The 25,817-nt window shown below is 42.7% G+C and overlaps 1 protein-coding gene across 1 annotated transcript in view; it reads left to right on the top strand.

The window, feature by feature from the left end:
- The window catches only part of LOC147580221 (uncharacterized), a 132,895-nt gene that overhangs the window by 12,535 nt on the left and 94,543 nt on the right, over positions 1 to 25,817 (top strand). The window contains exon 2 of the mRNA XM_086710683.1: positions 4,640 to 4,748. The gene's annotated coding sequence lies outside the window, so the exon portion shown is untranslated. The remainder of the gene's footprint in view (positions 1 to 4,639; positions 4,749 to 25,817) is intronic.

Raw genomic sequence — 25,817 nt, forward strand, 5'->3', positions numbered from 1 at the left:
GCCCTGCATCCCAGGAATGAATCCCACTTGATCATGGTGAATAATTCTTTTTATATGCCGTTGAATTCGATTTGCTAGTATCTTATTGAGAATTTTTGCATCCATATTCATCAGGGATATTGGCCTGTAGTTCTCTTTTTTTACTGGGTCTCTGTCTGGTTTAGGAATCAAAGTAATACTGGCTTCATAGAATGAGTCTGGAAGTTTTCCTTCCCTTTCTATTTCTTGGAATAGCTTGAGAAGGATAGGTATTATCTCTGCTTTAAACGTCTGGTAGAACTCCCCTGGGAAGCCATCTGGTCCTGGACTCTTATTTGTTGGGAGATTTTTGATAACCGATTCAATTTCTTCGCTGGTTATGGGTCTGTTGAAGCTTTCTATTTCCTCCTGATTGAGTTTTGGAAGAGTGTGGGTGTTCAGGAATTTGTCCATTTCTTCCAGGTTGTCCAATTTGTTGGCATATAATTTTTCATAGTATTCCCTGATAATTGTTTGTATCTCTGAGGGATTGGTTGTAATAATTCCATTTTCATTCATGAGTTTATCTATTTGGGTCATCTCCCGTTTCTTTTTGAGAAGCCTGGCTAGAGGTTTGTCAATTTTGTTTATTTTTTCAAAAAACCAACTCTTGGTTTCGTTGATCTGCTCTACAGTTTTTTTAGATTCTATATTGTTTATTTCTGCTCTGATCTTTATTATTTCTCTTCTTCTGCTGGGTTTAGGCTGCCTTTGCTGTTCTGCTTCTATTTCCTTTAGGTGTGCTGTTAGATTTTGTATTTGGGATTTTTCTTGTTTCTTGAGATAGGCCTGGATTGCAATGTATTTTCCTCTCAGGACTGCCTTCTCTGCATCCCAAAGCGTTTGGATTGTTGTATTTTCATTTTCGTTTGTTTCCATATATTTTTTAAATTCTTCTCTAATTGCCTGGTTGACCCACTCATTCGTTAGTAGGGTGTTCTTTAACCTCCATGCTTTTGGAGGTTTTCCAGACTTTTTTCTGTGGTTGATTTCAAGCTTCATAGCATTGTGGTCTGAAAGTATGCATGGTATGATTTCAATTCTTGTAAACTTATGAAGGGCTGTTTTGTGACCCAGTATGTGATCAATCTTGGAGAATGTTCCATGTGCACTCGAGAAGAAAGTATATTCTGTTGCTTTGGGATGCAGAGTTCTAAATATATCTGTCAAGTCCATCTGATCCAATGTCTCATTCAGGGCCCTTGTTTCTTTATTGACCGTGTCTAGATGATCTATCCATTTCTGTAAGTGGGGTGTTAAAGTCCCCTGCAATTACCACATTCTTCTCAATAAGGTTGCTTATGTTTATGAGTAATTGTTTTATATATTTGGGCGCTCCGGTATTCGGCGCATAGACATTTATAATTGTTAGCTCTTCCTGATGGATAGACCCTGTCACTATTATATAATGTCCTTCTTCATCTCTTGTTACAGCTTTCTTTTGGCTTCCAGTACCATGATAAATAGTTCTCCATCCCCTCACTCTCAATCTAAAGGTGTCCTCAGGTCTAAAATAAGTCTCTTGTAGACAGCAAATAGATGGGTCTTGTTTTTTTTATCCATTCTGATACCCTATGTCTTTTGGTTGGCGCATTTAATCCATTTACATTCAGTGTTATTATAGAAAGATATGGGTTTAGAGTCATTGTGATGTCTGTATGTTTTATGCTTGTAGTGATGTCTCTGGTACTTTGTCTCACAGGGTCCCCCTTAGGATCTCTTGTAGGGCTGGTTTAGTGGTGACAAATTCCTTCAGTTTTTGTTTGTTTGGGAAGACCTTTATCTCTCCTTCTATTCTAAATGACAGACTTGCTGGATAAAGGATTCTCGGCTGCATATTTTTTCTGTCTAGCACACTGAAAATCTCGTGCCAATTCTTTCTGGCCTGCCAAGTTTCAAAAGAGAGATCAGTCACGAGTCTTATAGGTCTCCCTTTATATGTGAGGGCACGTTTACCCCTTGCTGCTTTCAGAATTTTCTCTTTATCCTTGTATTTTGCCAGTTTCACTATGATATGTCGTGCAGAAGATCGATTCAAGGTACGTCTGAAGGGAGTTCTCTGTGCCTCTTGGATTTCAATGCCTTTTTCCTTCCCCAGTTCAGGGAAGTTCTCAGCTATTATTTCTTCAAGTACCCCTTCAGCACCTTTCCCTCTCTCTTCCTCCTCTGGGATACCAATTATGCGTATGTTATTTCTTTTTAGTGTATCACTTAGTTCTCTAATTTTCCCCTCATACTCCTGGATTTTTTTATCTCTCTTTTTCTCAGCTTCCTCTTTTTCCATAACTTTATCTTCTAGTTCACCTATTCTCTCCTCTGCCTCTTCAATCCGAGCCGTGGTGGTTTCCATTTTGTTATGCATTTCGTTTAAAGCGTTTTTCAGCTCCTCGTGACTGTTCCTTAGTCCCTTGATCTCTGTAGCAAGAGATTCTCTGCTGTCAGCTATACTGTTTTCAAGCCCAGCGATTAATTTTATGACTATTATTCTAAATTCACTTTCTGTTATATTATTTAAATCCTTTTTGATCAGCTCATTAGCTGTTGTTATTTCCTGGAGATTCTTCTGAGGGGAATTCTTCCGCTTGGTCATTTTGGATAGTCCCTGGCATGGTGAGGACCTGCAGGGCACTTCCCCTGTGCTGTGGTGTATAACTGGAGTTGGTGGGCGGAGCCGCAGTCAGACCTGATGTCTGCCCCCAGCCCACCGCTGTGTCCACAGTCAGACTGGTGTGTGCCTTCTCTTCCCCTCTCCTAGGGGCGGGATTCACTGTGGGGTGGGGTGGCCCCTCTGGGCTACTTGCACACTGCCAGGCTTGTGATGCTGGGGATCTGGCGTCTTAGCTGGGGTGGGTAGGCAAGGTGCACGGGGGCAGGAGGGGCAGGCTTAGCTTGCTTCTCCTTAGGTGATCCACTTCAGGAGGGGCCCTGTGGCAGCTTGAGGGAGTCAGATCCGCTGCCGGAGGTTTGGCTCCGCAGAAGCGCAGAGTTGGGTGTTTGCGCGGAGCGAGCAAGTTCCCTGGCAGGAACTGGTTCTCTTTGGGATTTTGGCTGGGGGATGGGCGGGGGAGATGGCGCTGGGGAGCGCCTTTGTTCCCCACCAAACTGAGCTCTGTCGTCAGGGGGCTCAGCAGCTCTCCTTCCCTTTGTCCTCCAGCCCTCCCGCTTTCTGAGCAGAGCTGTTAACTTATGACCTCCCAGACGCTAAGTCGCGCTTGCTGTCGGAACACAGTCCGTCAGGCCCCTCCGCTTTTTGCAAGCCAGCCTCGGGGGCTCTGCTTGGCCGGCGAGCCGCCCCTCCGCCCCGGCTCCCTCCCGCCAGTCCGTGGAGCGGGCACCGCCTCGCCGCCCTTCCTACCCTCTTCCGTGGGCCTCTCGTCTGCGCTTGGCTCCGGCGACTCCGTTCTGCTAATCCTCTGGCGGTTTTCTGGGTTATTTAGGCAGGTGTAGGTGGAATCTAAGTGATCAGCAGGACGCGTGGTGAGCCCAGCGTCCTCCTACGCCGCCATCTTCCCTCTCCCTCGATATGTGACTTTAAATAAGGGATGTTTATCCCAGCCCTCTTCACAGGCCAGTTCTGAGGACCTTCAGCTTGCCATCTCACGTGTCTTGAACATGCCCCTCACTTTCCTGTCATGCCTGTGCCTGTCCTGACCAACTCCCTTCCACTGCCAAGATGAGGGAGGGGGTGAGTCTTGTTTGTAACCTGGCGTCCAGCGTACCCTGGACCCTGCATGTCCAGTGACCCACAGTTTCTCCTTGGCTTTGCCCCACAGTTCATGTATACTTGAACCCATGTGCTTGGTTCTACCTCAGTTTCCCCACTTGCACTTATGTGTCCTTCTTCAGACAGTAGCCCCACCCTGGACACTGACTCTTTTGGAGGTCTGGCTGTATCCTATCATTTGAGGTAATACAAACAAGTCAGTTTTCCTCTCCAGAGAGTTTGCCTAATACACACTGCAATTTGTGGACTCTTACTTTACTTCAAAAATTAGTTTGATTGGATATTTTTGAGTGGTTTAAAAAATTTCTCTTAAACAACCAGTTGTCTTACAGTGCATTTTAAGAATATAACCAAGAACCAGGGGAAGTTAGACAGTAAAGGCTCCTGGGCTATCACAGAAGTTATCTATTACTCGAAGGAGGGTCCCTTAGGCTCTCAGTCATAGTCTAGTTTTCCTTCTTTACCCTGAATTTCTGTCAGGGGTGAGGATGAGAGGGAAGGGTGGAGGCCCCCTCTGTGCAGCTCCAGAGCCACAGAGGAGGAGTTTCTGTCCTGCACATTCACCTCCCCTACGTCCTGGCAGCTTCCTACTGCCAAAACCCTCAGGCTTCTGGAAGTGCCAGGGAGCTAAGGGGAGCAGCCTTTAAAGAATGACAGACAGGATTTGGGGATAAAATCTAGGTTCCTTCCCCCTGTGTGGGACAGCTTTGCGCTGTGTTGTGGAAGTCTCAGTGCCTTGAGCCCCAGCTGCTCCTGGAGGTAAGTAAATTGCACCTGTATGTAATGCACCTACCTGTCTGGGCTGCCTCCCCTTTCCTTTGTCACTCCCAGCCCCCTACTGGTGCTTCCTGGGATCACCTCCCAAACAAACAACTTGCCCTCCAATCCTTATCTCAGGGTCTGCATCTAAGGGAACCTGTCTTCATCATGCCACAAGAACAGAAAGCTGAGAAATGATGGAAAGAGAAAGCAGAAGACCTCTGAGAAAGCAGGCCCAGGAACTAAGGTATTTTGGGGCCCGGGGTCATTCAGCAGGGATCACTGGGACTTGAGGTTATGTGGCATAATGACTATACACATAGTGGTGATCTAGGGATAGTGTGTTCTCTAGAGGAGGCTCGGGAAGAAGTGCATTTTAGAAAGGTTTCTGCAGTTTGAGTGTCTTAGACACCCCTTTCCCCGATAGCCAGGATTTATTGGGTTTTCAGTTGGGCTAAAATCATGGCCTTCAAGCTTCAAAGCTCCTGGTTCCAAAAGTTTGATTCTTTAATATTTTTATTCTTTATGTTTTTCATGGTCCTTGATTTCATCCCTTCCCATATCCCCTGTTTGCATAATGGAGTTCTTTTTTCAAAGTCTGCCTTTCCATGGAAGCCCCTTTTGCCCCTTGGCCATTTCAATGGCTCTTCTTGTGCATGATTATCTCCTTCTTGGGGTAAAGGGATCAGTTCTGCATTTGGTATTCCAAGGACCAATGCACTGAGATTTGTACTTCTGTTTTGTTTCCAGTCCAAATTGATTATTTTTTTCAGTTTTCATCCAGATGTTTGATATCATGTAAACACAGCTTGAAAGTGTGCCTGAACTGCTTACAGATGTACACCCGTGAAATCCTTTCCAAATTATATATAATGATGCTCTGGGTCTATTTATATCTATGTCATAGTCTCTGGCTTGAGTTTTAGCTGTAAGACTAAGTTGGAAAGAAAGTGAAAAATTCATGTGTGGGGGTGATGTGTCTACTTGATTAAAGACTCCAGATATTGGGAAATATTCAGGAATTGATGTCATTTTCTACTGAATGCTGGCATGTCTGTAATTGTGGTGTTATGGACTGAATGTGTTCAATTCATACATTGAAGCCCTAACCCCAATGTGATGGTATTTGGAGATGGAGCCTTTGGGAGTTAATTAGGATTATATGAGGTCATGAGGGTGGAGCCCTTATGACAGAATTAGTGCCCTTATAAGAAGAGATATAAGAGAGGTCCTCCCCATCTCCCTGTCCCCCATATTCATGCTCACACAAAGAAAAGGTCATGTGAGCACACAGTGAGAAGGTAGCCATCTGTAACCAGTGAGGGGAAAGCTCTCACCAGAATCTGACTGTTCTGGTATCCTGATCTCAGACTTCCAGCCTTTAGAACTGTGAGAAGCACCAGTCTATGGTACTTTGTTAAGGCAGCCTGAGTAGAATGATGCACATGGAGACCCAGATCTGTTGATACATTTAGCATATTGTCACTGTGACTGTCAAACCTGCAATATACCCCTTAGACTAAGCCAAGACCTCCTCACCTGGTGTTTGGCACCAGAAAGATACCTTTAAGCCTTTTATATCTACTTTACATATACTCAATTCTTACCAAAAGCTTGGTTGCAGGATATAGTGCTTATGGGTGGTGATATAGCAGATTGTATTTTCCAAAGATGGCAGCAACGGTGTTTCCCATACATATGCTTTTCTACAGCATAACCTTGACAGGCCTCCTATTAAGAAGTTGTTCCCTGCCCTGTTTGTTGTTGTTGTTCCCTGCCCAACTTCCTGGCCCACAAAATTATAAACAAGATAAAATGGTAGTTGTGAGCTTCTAAGTTTTGGGGCAGTATGTTATGCATACCTAGTAACTGGGACAGATGTACATTTTATTGATTACTGTGAATAAAATCCTACCCCTGGATCTTTTGAGCAGCCCTCAGGTGTGGTGCCATGTTTTGTACCAACAGACAGGATCAGAGACAGCTATTCTGTGGAGATAGTGTTGAGGATGGGACAGAGTTCACTTAGAGCTTAGTGCAGGAATAATTATACCATCTGGGAGCAGGTTGTATCTGACAAACACTGTAAATCTTATCATTGCTCAGCATTCCCTCTTTGCTTTGGCTTCTAGGAAGCTCAGGTCAACCTTGTGACCAACTTATAACAACTACTCTTCCCTCTTTGTATCCTCCTATATTTATATTTGTAAGCCTCCTCAAAATACTTTTGGAGCAAGGTGGGGTATAAATAAATTAATGGGAGAACAAATGTCCCTCAAATCGCTCTAGTATTTGAGAGTGTTCTTAGACTGAGTTGGTTCCAACATTGCTTTACTATAGCTAAAAACCAAAATATTCTACATTCTCTAAAATAAAATACAAGAAACTAAAAGGGGCAGTCTAGACCAGAATTTATTTTGAGCAGGTGAGGGGCAGAAAGAGAGGGAGAGAGAATCCCAAGCAGACTCTGCACTGTCAGTGCAGAGCCTGACATGGGGCTCAATCTCACAAACCCATGAGATCATGACCTGAGCCAAAATCAAGAGTCAGATGCTTAACCAGCTGAGCCACCCAGACATCCCTAGACCAGAATTTAAAAGGAATAATTATTCACTGCAAAGTAATATTATTTAGTAAGCAAAATAATGAGGGGCTTAGGGAAGGTAATGTTTATTGAGCACTCCCAGGCGTGTTATAGATCCTTTATGTACCCAATTTTACTTAATCATATTTAATCCTGATGAAACAACCACGTGGGCATAAAGTTGTCTTATTTTACAAATGAAGAAGCTGAGGCTCAGAGAGGTTAATAAGTTGTCCAGGGTCACTCAGCTAACTGGGAGACCTGAGATTTAAACTCCATTCACTTTCCAGTTATGGTGGGTACTGATAACAACTTTGAGGCCCACATAATTTAGAATACTTCTCCAGGCATAGATCAAAACCCATCCAAATGAACACTGTGCAGGTACATCTCTTTCCTGGGAGTGGGATTTTGTTGTAACTGGTCCTGGCTGAGGAGGGATTTGGTGCCCTGGGATGCAGCAGGCATGGAAAGCGAGCTGCAGGAGTGAGAGCATTGACCCATCTACAAGGGACGAGCCTCTTACACAATCATCACTTTCTGAACTCACACTTTCAGAATGGGGTGTTTTGTTTTCTTTTGCCTGTTCCATATTATCATCACCATGCCCCACCCTCCCCTGGAAAATATCATTGCTTCTTCAAGAAGGCTCTTGGGAAAACCTCTCAGATGTCGGCCATGGCTGTGGGTGAGTTTTCTGTCACACTCACCAATGTGACAGTCTCAGTCTGCTTATTTCTGGGCACTGTCACAGAGAGACATTTGCCACTTCTTCCCACATATGGACAGGAACTAGAGAAATGTGTTTTTGGTATTGAAATAATTCTTCAGCCATGAGCAGATTGGGCAAGCATAATGACCATGGGCTTCTGAGTGGGACTTGAACATTCTTGCACTTTGGGTCATGAATTGTTCACAGTAATGATACCCTGCTCGCTGTGTCCTCTGCCAGACATTGATTTTAAGCACCACAGAGAAAAAGCCCTGACCTGTGGGCAAGAATGCTATCCAAGCTCTAGCCACAAGCCATCATTCATCTGGCTAATGCCACTGAAACTAAGACTTAAATTCTCAAACTTCTGTAATTACTTGTCTGCATAGATGACCTTTTGGTTGCTATTGGAGTTAGCCTTACAAGTAGGCATGAAGTGACTCAAGGGGTCCGATTTGGGTGAGGCAAACAGCTCAACACCTCTCCCCTGCTGGCCAGAGTGCCTGAAGTTTCACCATCAAGTGGTTCATGCTACTGAATCAAAAGCAAGTTTTCAGAGTACAAGAGTCCCGTAATAAAAAATATCCTCAGATGGATAGTAAAAGTAGGTATCTGGGAGCCCCAGGGTGAGCTTCTGCCTTCTCTGCACTCAGCCCCTCCTCCCCATTGCCAACCACTGGCAACTGGTACATGTGAGCTTCATGAGGTCCTGGCTCAGTCCTGGCCTGCTCTGGAGCCAGCCCAGAATGCTGGTATCCTTCACCTACCAGTAGGTAGGGTTTGGCAGTTCACTCACTCACTCACTCGTTCACTGATTCATTCATCAAATATTGATTGAGCTACATGCTCAGGTGCCAGGCATTTGGCTAGACTCTGGAAATACTGGAGTGAACACATTCCTGCCCTCATGGAGCATACATTATGTAGGAGATAGACAGTAAATTCACCAATAGGTGTATCATGGGTTAGATGGTGATAAGTGCTGTGAAGAAAGTAAGGGGGCTGGAGAGTGGTGGGGATGGGGGAAGGTGTGTGTGATATTTCACATGGGCAGGCAGGGAAGTTCTCTTGGGTGAGGTGCAGCCAGGCAGAAGCTGTATGCGGTGAGCAAGCCAGTGAGCAACATAGGGAAGGCACCCCAAGCAGAGGGAGCAGTGGGGGCAAAGATCTGAGCGGGAGAACAGGTGGTGTATTGGAGGACCAGCGAGGGGTTCTGGGAGCTCAGGGGAAGCATGGTGAGGGTGGTCCATGAGGAAGTCAGAGAGGGTGGTGGGTAGGAGCAGGTACTCCTGATTCATAGTCTACATGCCTGGAAAGCTTGGAGTAAACTATGGATGATAGCCCCCCTCCCAGAGGGCCCAGGAGTTCAGTCTGGAGCCCCAGATTGCCTGGGTGAGGCCCTGGAAACTGCCTGCCAGTTTCCTTGAGGAAATAACCCCCATCCCTCCCCCTGCATCCCTCTGCAACCTCCTATGGGGGCCTCCCTGGGCCTCTATAACCTTTACCTGCCCACCCCCGGCCCTCCACCCCTGACACCAGGGTTGGAGCAGGCCACCTTGCAGGTTGGTTCCCCTTAACCCCAGCCCTGCCCGGTCCTGTATCAGTGCCACCCCTTATGCTCCCAGCTAGTCCTCCCACCCCATTCCTGAGGTTGAGCCTGTTTGCATGCAATCACTGCAGGGGAGAGGAGCTATGAGAGGGCTTATTGGACGGACATGTGCCACCTCACACTTTTGGTCAGGGCCCACCCTGGGTAAGTCTCTCTTACCCTCTGGAAATTCACTGAGTGCTTGATATGTGCTAAGCACTGTGCTTTACATGTGTTGATATTTCCCAATGAATCAGCCTTACTAAATTTTATCTCTATTTTACAGATGGGAAAATGGAGGCTCTGAAAGGCTAAGTCATTTGCCCGTGGTCACATAACTGTGGTCATTGGTGAGGTTTGGGCTGAAACCCAAATCTGTTTTTCTCCAGAGCTCCTCCTGGAAAAATGTTAACAGTTGAATGTATTCAGAAGGAAGTTCTGAATGGAGATTATGAGGCTCTGTGCTGTGTAGCTCCAGGCATTAGGAACTGATTTGTGCATCTTGCCTACATTGTTTACCCACCAGGAATGAAGATCCTGGAAACTTTCCTGCCATTCTTCACCAGTGATGGCTCTGTTATGCCAGCAGCTCCTCCAGCCCACAGTTCCCTGATGGCAGGAGGGAGAAAGGCCTGGATTTGTAGTACTTCCCTTGATATATAGATGTTCTTTTTCCTGGCCCTCATGCCTGCTCTTTTCCATCAAACATTTGCTAGGTACCTTCTGGGTATGGAGGAGTGGGGATACAAAACTAATTATGGCCTGGCCGCTGCTATCTTGGAACACTCAGAACAGAAGACCAAGTGCCCTTTGAGATGGCTGCCCTATGACTTTTTTTTCCCTCCTGAGGAAAAGGCCATGCTGCTGCTTCCCACACAATTTCCTTCAGATTTTCCGGTTCTTACTGAGCACCTATTATTTGTGAGGTGTGATCTTGGGCATGCTGAAGATACAGTGAGAAACAGGACCCTTTTAGTCTTAAGGAGTCAATTAACTATATTGGGGGGTGGGGAGGTGGGTACATGCAGCACAAGTACCCAAAAAACTCTATTAGCAGGCGGAACATAGGCCTCTTCTTGCATAACTACGTGCTTCAAAACAAAACAAAACAAAAATTGAACAAAGACAGTCCTATTTCAACAAGATGAGCCTGAAATGAAAATGTACATGATGTAAAAAATGTTTTCAGATAATATTCAAACTGCAAATTATTTTTCAGAAAAGTCTTTTTTTTTTCTTTAATTTCCACATTTACCTCAGTGTTCCAAGAGATTTCCGGGAGATTATGAAGCTTCTGTGCAACTGTTTAAGTCTGTTTTCATTCAGCCCCCAGATGTAAAACTCATAGGGAAAGTTGGCCCCTCATTTCCAGGAATAATGGCAAAAACACAGAATTGTACACAATTTTCCTAGGTTCATTGAGAGGCATCTCGGTATAAGTTGTTTTCTGTTGCTATTTCATTTGGGTCTCACCACTTCTTCAGGGATTGCTGGTAAGACCCCTGACCAGCAGAGAGAGGGTCAGCCCTCCCCAGGCTTCCCCAGATCACTTCTTCAGGGGGTACCCTGGGGCACAAAGGAGTCAGCTGCTCTCAGGGAGTGTGATTTGGAAGGTGCCAAAACTCCCCCTCTGCTACCAAGTGTGGCTCTAATAACACAGTAACATACCATTCCATCATTGGAGGTTTATCTCCGCCCCCCCTTCTTTTTTTAGTTTTTATTTAAATGCCAGTTAGTTAACATACAGTGCTATATTAGTTTCAGATGTACAGTATGGTGATTCAACAATTCCATATGACACCTAGTGCTCATCACAAGTGCACTCCTTAATCCCCATCACTAAGTTCACCCATCCCCCCACCGACCTCCCTTCTGGTAACCATCAGTTTGTTCTCTATAGTTACGAGTCTGTTTCTTAGTTTGCCTCTCTCTCTTTTTTCTCTTTGTTCATTTGTTTCTTACCTTCCACGTATGAGTGATATCATATGATATTTTTCTTTCTCTCACTGACTTATTTCACTTAGTATAATACTCTCTGGCTTAGTCCGTGTCATTGCAAATGTCAAGATTTCATTATTTTTTATGGCTGAGTAATATTCCCTTTTTTTTTTTAATATTTTTTTTCAACGTTTTTTTATTTATTTTTGGGACAGAGAGAGACAGAGCATGAACGGACGAGGGGCAGAGAGAGAGGGAGACACAGAATCGGAAACAGGCTCCAGGCTCTGAGCCATCAGCCCAGAGCCCGACGCGGGGCTCGAACTCACAGACCGCGAGATCGTGACCTGGCTGAAGTCGGACGCTTAACCGACTGCGCCACCCAGGCGCCCCTCAAAGGGATGTTTCTATGTGAAAATAGATGTTTCATTGAGAGAAGAGACAATAGGCATTGGCAGGAGGCTGTGCATGATCACTAACCTGAGTCTGCTGAGAACTGAGGAGTGGAAGGATTAGAAGGATTGTTGGAGGAATAAAAATAATACACATACAGTGCAAAGTACACTGCCTGGGACCAGTAAGCTTTCACCAAAGGACACTTTCCATCCCTTTTTCTTTGTGCCTATTTTACCTCCCTCACCAACTTCTGACATTGGACTGAATTAGAGTTCAGAGAAGATAGTTTCTGCCCTTGGGAAGGAGAGCTTTCTACAGAATATTCTGGAAATGGAACAAGATCCTTGTGATGGTGACATCCCCACCCTGCAATCATATGATGTTAAAACAGCAGCACCATACATCAGAGGGGTGGGCAGGGAATGGACCAGGTGTCTTTTAGGGTTCCCTCCTCCAGGAAGTTCTGATTCTGTTATGTCATCTTTTTTTTTTTAATTTCTTTTGTTGCCTTGATTTAAAATAGGTATAGGGATATTGCAAATTCAAATATAAGAGAAATCTCAGGAAAATCATGTTACTAGGAAACCAAAAAGGTTTGACATTCTTTCAAGAGAATTTCTATTCTGCCACCATATATTGTTCCTGAGATTTTGCCAAACCACATTCTTTATCCGTGGCCAGTCTTCTTTGGGCTGGACTCCCTCCCACGATGGCCAAGGCTCAACATCTCTGAGCACCAAAAGCCACTTGTTGGTTACTGCTTTCACTACTTTTTTAGGTATTAAGACAGAAAGCAGACTTTTCAAGCATGCTTTTTATTCCAACCAAGAGTGTATATTTATTCTGGACACATTGGGCTGTCAGGAAAATATACAAGATGTGTAGGTCAGAGTTCTTAATCTTGGCACTATGATATTTTGGACCAGATACTTCTTTGTTGTGTATGTGGGGCTCCTTTGCACCGTACAATGTTTTAGCAGATCCTTGGCTACAGAGGTACTATTCCAGTAGCACTTCCCCAGCTGTGACAATCAAAAATGTCTCCAGATATAGTCAAAATCACCTCTGGTTGAGAAGCACTCACCTAAATAAAAAGACTGAAAGTCTGTCAGTCATTTTTATGTTCTGTTGGTCTAGGTAATTAACACATGGCACATGAAACCCAGGTTTTCTGACCTCATAACCCTGCCAGGGCTTACCTGGCAGGACCTCAGTGTGATTAAGAGCAAGGATACAGAAGCCAGTTGCCCTGAATTCATATTCTGGACTTTTAACCTCTATGAGCTTTAGTTTCTTCATCTGAAATGAAGAAAATGAAATCACTGAAATCACTGAAATGATGCAGTGATAGTATTTACCTTAGTAGGTGGTCAAGAGGATTAAATGAGATAATGTTTACAAAGTGCTTATCACAATGCCCTGTACTTAATAAGGCTGCAATCCCTGTGGCTTATTGTTTGTGACTGTTTGTGACAAAAGCTCTCCAGACTGAAAAACATAATCTGTTCTTTGGCAGATAACTTAAAAACCTGCATGCATTTGGCATTAGGCAGCATAATCTAACTGCTATTACAAACAATCCTGGGGTTAAGTGGCTGAACGTAATAAAAGTGTCTTTCCCACCCATCCAATAGCCCATCACTTGTTCTGGTAGGGCTGCTCTCTTGGGAAGCTCCAAGCAGTGACTCAGGAACCTACATTTCTTCTATCTTATGGCTCCTTCACATGGATCATTCCTGAGCATAGATGTTCTTTGAATAAAAAAAAAAAAAGAATTTTGGGGCCAAAAGTAATGTACTTATAACTTCTTTCTTGGAGATTCAAAGTGTCCATTTGAATATGAAGGACTTTGATGAGTTCTGTATTAAGAAAACTGTTGAACTTTGTTTAACCTAATGTTTCTCTTTTTTTCCTTTGCTTGTTTGTTTTGTTTCTTAAATTCCACATATGAGTGAAATCATATGGGATTTATCTTTCTCTGACTTCTTTCGCTTAACATTATACTTTCTAGCTCCATCCATGTTGTTGTAAATGGCACGATTTTATTCTTTTTTATGACTGAGTAATATTCCATATATATATACACATATATATATACATACATATATATGTATGTATGTATATATATATGTATATATATACATACATACATATATATGTATGTATATATATATGTGTATATGTATGTATATATATCACATCTTTATCCATCCATCAGTCATTTGGCTATTGTAGATAATGTTGCTATAAACATCAGGATGCATGTATCCCTTGCATTAGTATTTTTGTATTCTTTGGGTAAATATCCAATAGTGTGATTGCTGGATTGTAGGGTAGTTCTATTTTTTTTTTTTTTTTTTTTTTTTTTTACTTTTTGAGGAAACTCCATACTATTTTCCACACTGGCTGCATCAGTTCACATTCCCAACAACAGTGCCAAAGAGTTCCTCTTTCTCTACATCCTCACCAACACCTGCTGTTTCTTGGGTTGTTGATTTTAGCCATTCAGCCAGGTGTAAAGAGATATCTCATTGTAGTTTTGATATGTATTTCCCTGATGATGAGTGATGTTGAGTATCTTTTCATGAGTTTGTTTGCCATCTGTATATCTTCTTTGGAAATATGTCTATTCATGTCTTTTGCCCATTAGGCCAATATTAGCCCATTTGCCCATAGATAGCCTACTGAGTGAGAGAAGATATTTGCAAATGACATATCCAATAAAGAGTTTGGATTTTTTTGGGGGGAGGGGGTGTTGAGTTTTGTAAGTTCTTTATATATTTTGGATACAAACCCTTTATTGGATATGTCATTTGCAAATATCTTCTCTCATTCAGTAGCTATCTTTTGGTTTTGTTAATGGTTTCCTTCACCCCTTCTTTGTACCCTTTTTAAAAAACCTATTCTGGGGGTGCTTGGCTGGCTCCGTTGGTGAAGCATGCAACTCTTGATCTCAGGGTTGTGAGTTTGAGCCCCATGTTGGGCATAGAGCCTACTTAAAAAAAAACTACTCTGGACATATTTTCATGTCTGTTCATACAATTCCCACCTTCTCGCCATTTTAATGACTGTAGAGCATTCTATTTTATGGATATATCCTAAAGATGTGTTTATATTTTAATTATTTTATTTTTTTATTTTTAAATTTTTAAAATTTTTTTATTTTACATCCAGGTTAGTTAGCATGTAATGCAATAAATGATTTTAAGAGTAGAATCCAGTAATTCATCCCCTACGTATATCACCCATTGCTCATCTCAAATAAAGAGTTGTTTTTTAAATTTAATGATTAAAAAAGCTTTAAAGGCCAAATGGGCTTACATTGACTCAGGACTAGACAGACAGAAAAATTTCTGTAGTCATAAAGAAAACAACTCCAGGCCTTGGTGTCATCTTGGAAAACAACTCCATTGTTTGTGATTGTTCCTACTGTGGTTCTGCTAGAAGCTGTTTGTTCTCATTGTTATAGTAAACATAATCATGCACAATCATTTTCAGAACAATCTCTCCATATTATGTTATATTTTATTTTCAAATGAAAATACACTGCTTCCCGATATGGGGCATGAGAAGGGCTCAGCACCACTTATGTGGCATTCCTACCAAAGGGGCATAATCTGAACCCAATGATGACAAAGTATCAGACAAACCCAAATTGAGGACATTTTATAAAATAACTAGCTGTTCTTGTAAATTTTCTGCAAGTCTGGAGTTCTGTCTAAAATAAAGTAAAAGTGAATGAAAATACAAATGTATTCCTTTATTTTTAACTATTGCCCAAAGACCTAGATATGCAGCTTGAACTGTTTACTTGGAAATGGTTGACTCATAACTCATTAACCTTCAGAAAAATCACAAAAATTTAGCTTTCTTTGTCAGTGTTGTTTATCACTCACCATCTTTCGTGCCTGGCTCTGATGACACATAATCAAACAGCTCACCACTATCCCCTATGCTTGAATTTGTCCATCTAGCCACTTGTTGCCAAACATCAAAACACTGTGTGGTATCCTACCTATCTGATGATGGTTTTGTGTGTATCGATGTCATGTTTTCTCTGTGTGGATCATAATAGCTAGGACCTTTTGGAATAGTCAGCATTTTAGAGTAAGATCAATAACTGTAGACATTTTCCTACAACTCCACTTTTTCCTATTTACCCTATCTCCCAAAAGATACTTAGACTTGAATACTCCCTCCTCTCCTATTGACTAGGTGGATGCTGTCTTTATGCAGTAACTTTTGATCCCTATTCCCCTTCCTACCCCTTTTCTCCCGACTTCCCATGATTAGAACGTTTCCATTTGTCAGAAGGGTTCCAGGACTTTCATGCTGTAGCAAAGAGGCTGGAGGGGAATGGGAAGAGCTTAGCCAGAAAACTGAAGTTGATTTTTTTTTTAATCAAGTGCAGGGAGAGAGGAGGAAAAGAAAGACATGTGGGGGCAAATGGGCATATGGCAAATAAGAGGTTCTGGAGAATGTTTGGAGGAAGAGAGGGGATTAAAAAGGGATATAAGAAATGTTGCTGGGAGTTAGGAACTAGAGAGGTAGAAGTAAAAGGTCTGTGGGTGGGGGAGTGTGGATATTAAAAGAACCCCCCAAAGATCAAAAAGCAGCTGATCTCAGAGGGAGACAGAAGGTGGCACCCACTGTGCTGGAGGAGAAAGTTTTGTCTTCCTCCTAGGGAGCAGTGGGAAATCAGGAAGTGTTTTAAGCAGGCATGGGGACCCATGATCAGAATTCTTTTTCAATGACCTTGTGGCTGTGGTGTGGAGAAATATGGGGGGCACAAGAATGGGTGTGGGGAGGCCAGTAGTCCAGTGAGAGGTGATTAACAAGGTTGGTACAGTGGAGCTGGAGAGAAGGGAGCAGTTTCCAGAGATATTTAGCATATAAAATCAACAAGACTCTGATGAATTGGAAATGGGGATATGAGGGCAAGGAAGTTGGCTGCACTGCTTGTGGATTTCTGGCTAATGTAACAGGTTTAGGTGTGCTAAAAGTGATCAAAGAGGCCAGTTTGGAAACACAGTTATGAAATCAGATTTGGCCCTTGTAGAGGAGAGAATCTTTCTCCCTCTACCCATCTTAGGCTCACTGGCTAGGACTCTGTAAATTGCACTGACAAAAGACAGATTAACAAGAGAAAAATAAACAGAAGTTTATTGACATTGCATTACACATACACATGGGAGTACCCAGAGATGAGTAACTCAAAGGAGTGGCTAGAACTTGGGCTTATACAACATCTTAAAAACAAAGAAACGAAAAACCAATATATTTTTAGGGAAGTGACATGACAATGGAAAAGGACTTTGAGTTTCTAGGGCAACAAGCTGTAGGAGGGCAAATATATGGTGTAACTAGTAGAAGAGAAGGGACAGTTAATAGTTTGTAATGTAGGCTCCTTGGTGCCATCTCTGAGTGGATGAGGGCCTGGAGTTGTCTCTAGTGATGAACTTCTGTCCATCCTGGTGGAGAGGGGAGCGGGAACATCTTTACAAATTTATGTCCCGAATTTAGACAAGTAGAGGAGAGCTTGTATCTGCTTCTTAATTCCTTTCAGCTCAAAATAATCCTTATGTCAACGTGGCATTATTTTGAGGTGGCATATTCTGCTAGCCTTCACCTTGATGTAGGTATATGGTGTTTCTATGAGTTTACTAGGGCTACTGTAACAAACTACCACAAACTGGAGGGGCTTAAAGCAATGGAAATTTATTCTTTCATGATTCTGGAGGATAGAAGTTTGAAATAAAGATATCAGCAGGGCCACGCTCTCTGTGAAAGCTCTAGAGAAGGATCCTTCTTTGCGGCTTCCAGCTTCTGGTGGTTGCTGGTAGTCTCTGGGGTTCCCTGGCTATAGCTGCATCATTCCAGTCTCTGCCTCCATCATCACATGCTATTCTCGTTGTGTATCTCTCGTCCCTGTGTCTTCTCTTTTTGCAAGAGCACCAGTCAAATTGAAGGCAGGTCCACTTGAGTCAGTATGATCTCATCTTTTTTAAAAATAATTTATTTATTTTTCAATTTACATCCAAGTTAGTTAGCATACAGTGCAACAATGATTTCAGGAGTAGATTCCTTAAAGCCCCTTACCCATTTAGCCCTTCATCCCTCCCACAATTCCTCCAGTAACTTTCTGTTTGTTCTCCCTATTTAAAAGTTTCTTATGTTTTGTCCCCCTCCCTGTTTCTTTATTATTTTTACTTCCCTTACCTTATGTTCATCTGTTCTGTCTCTTAAAGTCCTCATGTGAGTGAAGTCATATGATGTTTGTCTTTCTCTGACTGACTAATTTCACTTAGCATAATACCCTCCAGTTCCACCCATGTAGTTGCAAATGGCAAGATTTCATTCTTTTTGATTGCTGAGTAATACTCCATTGTATATATATACCACATCTTCTTTATCCATTCATTCATCAATGAACATTTGGGATCTTTCCATACTTTGGCTATTGTTGATAGTGCTGCTATAAACATGGGGGTGCATGTGTCCCTTTGAAACAGCACACCTGTATCCCTTGTGTAAATGCCTAGTAGTGCAATTGCTGGGTCATAGGGTAATTCTATTTTTAATTTTTAGAGGAACCTCCATGCTGTTTTCCAGAGTGGCTGCACCAGCTTGCATTCCCACCAACAATGCAAAAGAGATCCTTTTTCTCCACATCCTCACCAACATCTGTTGTTGCCTGAGTTGTTAATGTTAGCCATTCTGACAGGTGTGAGGTGGTATCTCATTGTGGTTTTGATTTGTATTTCCCTGAAGATGAGTGATGTTCACCCTTTTTTCATGTGTTGGTTGGCCATCTGGATGGCTTCTTTGGAGAAGTGTCTATTCATGTCTTTTGCCCATTTCTTCACTGGATTATTTGTTTTTTGGGTGTTGAGTTTGATAAGTTCTTTATAGATTACATCTGTAGAGGCCCTATTCTAGGTAAGATCATACTCACAGGGACCTGGGGTTGGTCAGCACTTCAACACGTCTTTTTGGAGGACACAATTCAGCCCAAAACAGTGCCTGTGCCTCTTCTAAGTGGAGAGGTGAAGTGGGCAGCTGGCTTTGTGGATCTGTAGTGATAGGGCTGCAGAGAGAGGAGGAAGATGGCAAGAAACAAATGGTGACAATGTCATGTGAAAAATGCAAAAATAAGGACCTGAAGGAAGTGTAAGTGGAGAGCTAGGAGGTGGGGGCCCTGGGCGAGAGAGAGGGCAGAGGAGGACAACACAGAAAATGTTAAAATGGAATCTGAAGCTGAGTAGGATCCTTCACAGGAGCAAGATGAGGAACAGTGTAAGGAGGCAGAAGCATGAGGACTTGAGTACCCACTTGCAGTTGGGGGACTGACTGTGCAGTCTTGGAGTGGCTAGAGAACAGGGGGTCATGTGGCCTTGGGTCTTAAGGGATTTGGGTTTTGTGATAAAGGCTTCATGTTTAACTCTAAATGCAAAGCTGTGGAACTGTGGAGGGTTTTTGGTGGGATCCACAAGATCCAATTTGAGGTTGTTTTTTTAATTAAAAAAATTTTTTTAATGTTTATTTATTTTTGAAAGAGAGAACACAAGCGGGGGAGGGTCAGGGAGAGAGAGGGAGACACAGAATCTGAAGCAGGCTCCACGCTCTGAGCCATCAGCACAGAGCCCAATGTGGGGCTCAAACCCACAAACTGTGAGATCATGACCTGAGCTGAAGTTGGACACTTAACTGACTGAGCCACCCAGGCCCCACCTCCCCAGATTTGAGTTTTAAGCTAAGCCTAGCCAGCCCACATTGTAAATGGACTATAGAGGATTTGTGGAAGTTTTGGTGAGTGTGGAAGGGCACCATCTGCCCTGGCTGCCCGCTCTCCCACACACCCCACTCTGATTCCTGACTTCGACACCCACTCCTGGCCTCTCTGTGGTTTTGCTGATCATCTGGCCTGAGAGGCCACACAAGAGTTTTGGCTTTGTTTATTTATCCTTTCCCTCCCGCAGTCCTGTGGGGTTCAACAGCTACTTTGTGGTGTTGGGAGAAGAAGGGGCAGTTTGGACATCAACAAAGTGATGCACATTAAAGACAGGTTTTTTTAAACCAGAAAACATTTTACACAAATCTAGTTTTGGAGTCAGGCAGACCTGGGTGCACTTTTTTTTTTAATAGCTCTATTGAGATATAATTTACATATCATAAAATTCACCATTTTGAAGTGTATAACAGCAATATATTCAGAGTTGTGCACGCATCACCATGATCTAATTTTAGAAAAATTTCATCATCCCCAAAAGAAACCTTGCATTTGGGGGCACACTCTGACTCTACCCTTTCATAGCCGTGTGACTACTTAAGCCTCTCTAAGCTCCAGTTTCCTCATCTTGTAAGTGGGAATAGTAACATACAATTTCATGGGCTTATTCATGGGTGAATAGAGAGCAAATAACACCCTTATTACCACATGGTCTGGCACAGGGTCACCCCCCAATAGATTTGAGTTGTATATATCTATGTATCATCAGTTTCTGTTGATTTAGTCAGAAACCACCCTAAACAGTTATTCATGCATTGTTGTCACAGCATCTACATTTTTTTGAAGAGTTTGTAGTCCTTACACTTAAACGTAATGCTTTTCACACACATGCGTTAACACACACACACAAATACATAAACATACCACACCTCACAAACTCACACACATGCACAAATATTCCAATACAACACACATAGAATTAAGCAAACTTTGAGAGATTCAGAGAATTTCTGGAATCGTTCTATGCTTGTAAAGCTAAACCGTTCTGTGTGTGTGTGTGTGTGTGTGTGTGTGTGTGTGTGTGTGTGTGTGTGTATTTTAATGTGTACATATAGGCAAGGTATTTAGTGTCTCTCTAATATAGAGTTAACAGTAACAATTTTGGGGGGCTTCTCCCATATACCAATTTTAGGATTAAGTATTTTATATGTATCTTTATCTTTGCCTTGACCCTTAAAGTTAAAGTCACAACGTAGGAACCCTCATTTTGTAGGGAAGGAGAAAGGAGGCCCAGAGAAGTTAAGTTTCTTGCCCAAGGGCACATACTAACAAATGGAAGAGTCAGGATTTGAACTTAGGGCCTCCCCACAATGATGGGCTAACACCTAGCTTCAGGTTAGGCTCTCTCCAAATGCTTCTAGGAATCTACTTTTAGATGACAGGTAAGCTGATTCTCAGAGCCATCAGTGGGTGATAGGGCTGGTCGTTACCCCCAGAGTTACTTCCACTGTGGAAGGGGCTGCCACCTTACTGGCCTAAGCAACACTCTCAATCCTGGGAAAGGAGGAGAATCCTCCAGGGAGCTTTAAAAATATCTAGATTTCCTGGCTCCACTCCACTTTGCTTATAGCAGAAATTTCTAGGATGGATTTTAGAATCAGTACTTCTGAAAAGCTTCCAAGAGACCATTTTAGACAGAAAATATAGAAGCTATAAAATGCAAGAGTACAAGAAAATATAGGCATCTTAAAATTTACATTTTACTACAAGCAAAGTGGATACACAAATGATAGTTTGGGGAAAAGAGTTATAACACACATGGCAGGTGGTGGGTGTATTAGTTAGGGCACCACTAACTGCTGTACATATAAACCCGTCATTCTTTATGGCTTAACACAGTAGCTATGAGGTTGTCACTCATAAGTGGTCCACAATGGGTGGTCTTGTTTGGCCAGCAGCTCTTTTCTAGGCAGAGATTCAGGAACCCGGGCTCCCTCCATTTTGTGTGCCTCTGTCTTTAACACATGGCTTCAAAAGCTGTTGGGGGAAAGACAGGGAGGCTCACCAGGGGGCAGTTTTGTGGGAGTAGAACACAGTGCTTCTCCCCACACTTGACCAGCTACACTTCAGTCTGTGGATATGTCTAAGCAGGAGGGAGGCTGGTGCATGTAGTCTGGCTGCTCCTGGGAGGATGGAGAAAGAGGTTAAGCAAACTGTGAGCTTCTCTCTATCCCAGTGGATTCATATCTTATAAATTGATAACAAAAAGGCAAACAATCCAATGAAAAATAGGCAGAGGATAAGGACAGACTGTTCATAGAAGTGCAAACCCAAATGACCAATGAACAGTAAAAGATGTTCAAGCTCTCTGGTAGGCAGGGAAAAGCACAAGCAGATAACAATGGGATATCAGTTTCTACCTACTGGATTATGAGAAGTTAAAGCCTGATAACACTACCAGTGGGAAGCAGTAGAGAATATAGTTCCACACTCTTGGTAGAAATGCAGATTGCTACAACATTTTGGAATGAGTGAAGAAAATAAAAAACACACATCATTTCAACCTAACAGTGCCATTCCAGAGTCTCTCTTTCATAGAATAGAAGAGAGTATGGATAGATATGTCTTGGGATGTTTACTGCATTGTTATTCATAGTGACAAAAATAAGACATAAAGTTCCCATCAATGGGGGACTGGTTTAATGGATTATAATTATCAACATAATGGAGTGTTTTGTAGTTTTAGAAAAGATGACTAAGAGGTATTCCTATGAGGTATTATTAAATGATAATCAAGACTCAGAGAAATGTATATGATTCCTTTTTATAAAAGGATAAATCAGGGGCACCTGGGTGGCTCAGTTGGTTAAGTGTCCCACTTCAGATCAGGTCATGATCTCATGGTTCATGAGTTTGAGCTCTGCATTAGGCTCACTGCTGTCAGCAAGGAACCTGCTTAGGATTCTCTTTCTCTCCCCCTCTCTCTCTGCCCCTCCCCTAATTTATGCGTACTCGCGTGCTCTCTCTTTCTCTCTCAAAAATAAATAACATTTAAAAATATATTAAAAATAAAAATAAAAGGCTAAATCAAGGATAATCCACATCTCCCTTTTAAACTTCTCATTATTGTCACCATCATCATCATCATCCTATGCCTGTCTGCATATCTACTTATGATTGATGAACATAGAGAAAGGTTGTTAACATTGGTGACCTGGACCAAGGACTATGGGCCAAAGGGGTCAGAGGTAGAATAAAACGGTAATCCCCCTGCCACCCCCTGCCCCGGGTACTACATTTAAAGAGGTAGCAATAAAAAAAACAGCATGGGTGATAAGACCACATAAAAGTTACATGTATCTATAACATGCATTCCTAACAAAATGCGTGAATTTATGGTAATAGATGTATCTGTGATGGTTATTGCAGAGTGGCATTTCAGGTGAGTTTTAGTCTCTTCCTTTTATCTTTATATATTATTCAAAATTTGATAATAAATATTTGTTACTTTTATAAACAGGAGGGAAACCAATGAGCTTTTTCAACAAATTAAAAAAAAAAAAAAAGACTTCCTGAATGATTCTGATGATTAGCCAAGCTTCATTATCAGGGATTGACTTAGGAAGCTAAAAAAATGGAAGTTGCAGCATCAGAAAGCAGGGTGTTAAGAAACCACTTCTGTGGGAGGCGGTCTTGCTGGGACCCCAGAAGCTAGTCACCATGGATCACTACCTACGTGCAGCTGGCTCTGAGGGGAAATGGTGATCAGCTGGGGCATGAGGTGTCTTCCTTTGGAAGGGGCAGAATCTGGAGAAGGTGAGGAGCCAAGTTTGGAGTTCAGGTGCTGACTCTTACCATCTGAAAGTTCTAGGTTGGGGACAGGACACCTGGTGGATAGGGTGAGTGGCAAGAAAGCAGTCAGGCTCAAGGGGTGGAGCAGGGGCATTGTTGCCAAGCAGACTGGGTTTAGATCTGGGCCCTGCCATTTACAAGCCATGAGACCTTGGCCTGTTACTCCACCTGCCTGGACCCAAGTTTTCTCATTAGAAAAGTAAAGATAATGCTGTCTCCCTGGCAGGTTTGTGGTAAGGAAGGCAGATGATGCATGTGTATGCTGGCGGTGGCCCAGCCAGTTCTCCATGTGCATTGGCCTGTCAGAAAGCTGAGGGTTGTGGTCCTGGGAGAGCCCATCGTTCAGCTAAGTAGGTAAGAGCAGAAGAGTGAGGAGCATCAGCAAGGTGACGAGTGAGGGCTGTTTTCAGTAGCAGCCTTGGTGCAAGGAAGTGCTGGCCACTAGGAAGGGGCAGAGGCACAAACAAGCTTGGCAGAGGGCCTCTGCATCTCCTGGCACCATTGCCCTCTGGACTCAGTTTCTTGTCTTTTCCCTCCCCAGCCCTTCAATAAATTCTTGTGGATTGGAATTAGGTGAGTGTTACAGACTGAATGTTTGTATCCTTCACCCCAGTTCATACATGGAAGCCCTAACCTTCAGTGTATATTTGGAGATGGGGACTCTAAGGAAGTAAGGTTCAATGTGATCATAAGGGTAGGGCCCTGATCCAGTAGGGTTAATGTCCCTATAAGAAGGGGCTCTGAAGAGATCACTTTCTCTCTTAGCTCATGCACTGAGGAAGGGCCATGTGAGGACATAGCAAGAAGGTGGCTGTCTGAAAGCCATGAAGAGAGGCCTCCCCCAAAACTAAACCCTGGTAGAACCTTGATCTTGGACCTTCCAGCCTCCAGAATTGAGAGGAAAAAAAAAAAGATTGTAATGTTTAAGCCATACAATCTGTGGTAATTTGTGAGGCTTCAGTTGTATATAATAAGAACACTTTATTCCATTTACTATTGACTGTAAATATTTACTATTACTCAAGACTGACATAGAACTCATGACTCTCAAATGGTCTGAGCTCAGCAAGGAGACAGATGAATATATAGGATGGATGGTCTGCTCGAAAGGGGAAGTCCAGAGCACTCTGGGAGCAAAGAGAAGGGCATGGAGATCTAGCACATGTAACCTGGGATTTGCTAACTGGGTCCCAGTAGTGTTTTAAAAATTGAGAAATCTCATAAAAATCTAGACTTTAATCTTCTATTGAAAAATCAAACTGTGGTCACCCTAGGCCTGCATTTTCATAGCTGCTACCTTCAGAGACACTGTTCACCACTGTCCACACCACTCCCTATTATCTACTTGCGCAGCCAGATGCCCTCACTTATGTTGTCTGTCATGTGAGATCCCTGACATGAATGTTGCCTTTTTTATGCTCATAAATGTGCACAGCTAATTGTGGATTACCCCCTCTAGGTTAGCCAGTCAGCCAGGTAAACTCAAACTAGGCCCAAAACCACAATGCTGACACTGTGAAGGTCTCTTGGCACCATATTGTATCACTCAGGACATTACAGAGCTGGGAGAGTCTTTGGGGTCAGGGTAGTCTAAACATCTCATTTCCCATTTTGGAAACAGACACTCAGAGAGGTGAGTCACCTACCCCAGGTCACACAGCTAGAAAGTAGGTAGCCAGAATGAGAACCCAAGTTCCCTCATGCCTAGCCTGCTGTTTTTCCTATTAAATAATTCCCCCTCCCTCCCCCTTATCTTGGTAGAAAAAGGAAAGTATCAGTTTGCTACATAGAATTGGGAAAGTATTGTCATGTGATGTTTAATCCATGTTTGGGCCTTTTTTTTTTCAACACTGTCAGAGAAATTATCAAAAGAAAATTATTGGAAAGTGTTAGCCTTGTATTATGGCTTCCAAGTCCATGAGCACAGATGTCCACTGGCAAAGTTGAAATAAAATTGGAAGAAATTAAAACTCATTTTGTTTTCCAGGCTCTGGTAATAAAAAATTCTTGCTGCAGATGAGTTCTCAGGCTCAGTCTCATCCCCCTTATTATCAGACAAAAGCAGAACCCAACAAAAATAGAAACTAATGCAGAAATCTGCTCTGGTTTCTTCTTTTGTGTACCAATGTTTTTGTTGGTCAAATCACATTATGGAGCAATCATTACAATGGCTTATCTTTCTAGGCCCCAAAGTACCTATTAAGGATGTGAAGGGATGGTCCATTAAAAAACAGGATGGTATGAGAGCCCTATCTCTTTGGGTCTCTGTGCCCCAGACTGGTGGTAGAGAGAATAATTAAGCATGAAATCTATCAAAGAATGGATGAGATGAGAAGTCGTGTCAGCTGGCTATGGGCTTTGGAGCCAGATTTTCTGGGTTCCAATCCCAGTTCTGTCATTGACTAGCAGTCTGACTTTGGGCAAGATACTTAACCTGTTGGTGCCTTCATTTCCTTATCAGTGAAACAGGGATGATGATTCTCGTCCCTGCCTTCCAAGATTATTTTGAAGATTCAG

The sequence above is a fragment of the Puma concolor genome, chromosome B3, assembly GCF_028749965.1.
Source record: "Puma concolor isolate L17-30 chromosome B3, mPumCon1.1.hap2, whole genome shotgun sequence".
NCBI classification, from domain to species: Eukaryota; Metazoa; Chordata; class Mammalia; order Carnivora; family Felidae; genus Puma; species Puma concolor.